General features: G+C 48.9%; 6 non-coding genes across 6 annotated transcripts; all 6 read right to left on the reverse strand.

Annotated features, from left to right (window-relative positions):
• Positions 1-147: 147 nt before the first annotated feature.
• On the reverse strand, positions 148-266 carry LOC111475442. Its single transcript, XR_002716500.1, has one exon. It is a non-coding gene; the product is annotated as a 5S ribosomal RNA (ribosomal RNA).
• Positions 267-399: 133 nt separating this feature from the next.
• On the reverse strand, positions 400-518 carry LOC111475446. The gene has a single exon (XR_002716503.1). It is a non-coding gene; the product is annotated as a 5S ribosomal RNA (ribosomal RNA).
• A 133-nt stretch (positions 519-651) lies between these two features.
• On the reverse strand, positions 652-770 carry LOC111475456. Its single transcript, XR_002716512.1, has one exon. It is a non-coding gene; the product is annotated as a 5S ribosomal RNA (ribosomal RNA).
• A 169-nt stretch (positions 771-939) lies between these two features.
• On the reverse strand, positions 940-1,058 carry LOC111475443. The gene has a single exon (XR_002716501.1). It is a non-coding gene; the product is annotated as a 5S ribosomal RNA (ribosomal RNA).
• Positions 1,059-1,191: 133 nt separating this feature from the next.
• Positions 1,192-1,310, reverse strand: LOC111475452. Its single transcript, XR_002716509.1, has one exon. It is a non-coding gene; the product is annotated as a 5S ribosomal RNA (ribosomal RNA).
• Positions 1,311-1,520: 210 nt separating this feature from the next.
• LOC111475454 lies at positions 1,521-1,639 on the reverse strand. Its single transcript, XR_002716511.1, has one exon. It is a non-coding gene; the product is annotated as a 5S ribosomal RNA (ribosomal RNA).
• Positions 1,640-1,661: the final 22 nt, after the last annotated feature.

The raw sequence follows: 1,661 nt of genomic DNA on the forward strand, positions 1-1,661 counted from the left end.
AAAGGAAGAAAAGAACTGGGAGAAATTGAAAGAAAAAAAGGAAGAAAAGAACTCGGAGAAATTGAAAGAAAAAAAGGAAGAAAAGAACTCGGAGAAATTGAAAGAAAAAAAGGAAGAAAAGAACTGGGAGAAATTGAAAGAATAAAAGGGGTGCAACACGAGGACTTCCCAAGTGGTCACCCAACTTAGTACTACTCTCGCCAAAGCACGCTTAACTGCGGAGTTCTGATGGGATCCGGTGCATTAGTGCTGGTATGATAGCACCCAACATGCCATGCGCACAAAATCGGATTTAACGCATGCGGGCCGGCATGATCGAAACGCGATGGGCGTGAGCGGGGAAGGTTCTCATTTGTAGACAAAGGAAGAAAAGAACTGGGAGAAATTGAAAGAAAAAAAGGGGTGCAACACGAGGACTTCCCAAGTGGTCACCCAACTTAGTACTACTCTCGCCCAAGCACGCTTAACTGCGGAGTTCTGATGGAATCCGGTGCATTAGTGCTCATATGATCGCACCCGACATGCCATGCGCACAAAATCGGATTTAACGCATGCGGGGCGGCATGATCGAAACGCGATGGGCGTGAGCGGGGGAGGTTCTCATTTGTAGAGAAAGGAAGAAAAGAACTGGGAGAAATTGAAAGAAAAAAAGGGGTGCAACACGAGGACTTCCCAAGTGGTCACCCAACTTAGTACTACTCTCGCCCAAGCACGCTTAACTGCGGAGTTCTGATGGAATCCGGTGCATTAGTACTGATATGATCGCACCCGACATGCCATGCGCACAAAATCGGATTTAACGCATGCGGGGCGGCATGATCGAAACGCGATGGGCGTGAGCGGGGGAGGTTCTCATTTGTAGAGAAAGGAAGAAAAGAACTGGGAGAAATTGAAAGAAAAAAAGGAAGAAAAGAACTGGGATAAATTGAAAGAAAAAAAGGGGTGCAACACGAGGACTTCCCAAGTAGTCACCCAACTTAGTACTACTCTCGCCCAAGCACGCTTAACTGCGAAGTTCTGATGGAATCCGGTGCATTAGTGCTGGTATGATCGCACCCGACATGCCATGCGCACAAAATCGGATTTAACGCATGCGGGGCGGCATGATCGAAACGCGATGGGCGTGAGCGGGGGAGGTTCTCATTTGTAGAGAAAGGAAGAAAAGAACTGGGAGAAATTGAAAGAAAAAAAGGGGTGCAACACGAGGACTTCCCAAGTGGTCACCCAACTTAGTACTACTCTCGCCCAAGCACACTTGACTGCGGAGTTCTGATGGGATCCGGTGCATTAGTGCTGGTATGATCGCACCCAACATGCCATGCGCACAAAATCGGAATTAACGCATGCGGGGCGGCATGATCGAAACGCGATGGGCGTGAGCGCACCCGACATGCCATGCGCACAAAATCGGAATTAACGCATGCGGGGCGGCATGATCGAAACGCGATGGGCGTGAGCGGGGGAGGTTCTCATTTGTAGAGAAAGGAAGAAAAGAACTGGGAGAAATTGAAAGAAAAAAAGGGGTGCAACACGAGGACTTCCCAAATGGTCACCCAACTTAGTACTACTCTCGCCCAAGCACGCTTAGCTGCGGAGTTTTGATGGGATCCGGTGCATTAGTGCTGGTATGATCGCACCCGACATGCCATGCGCACAAAATC

This window comes from Cucurbita maxima, unplaced genomic scaffold (genome assembly GCF_002738345.1).
Source record: "Cucurbita maxima cultivar Rimu unplaced genomic scaffold, Cmax_1.0 Cma_Scf01586, whole genome shotgun sequence".
NCBI lineage: Eukaryota > Viridiplantae > Streptophyta > Magnoliopsida > Cucurbitales > Cucurbitaceae > Cucurbita > Cucurbita maxima.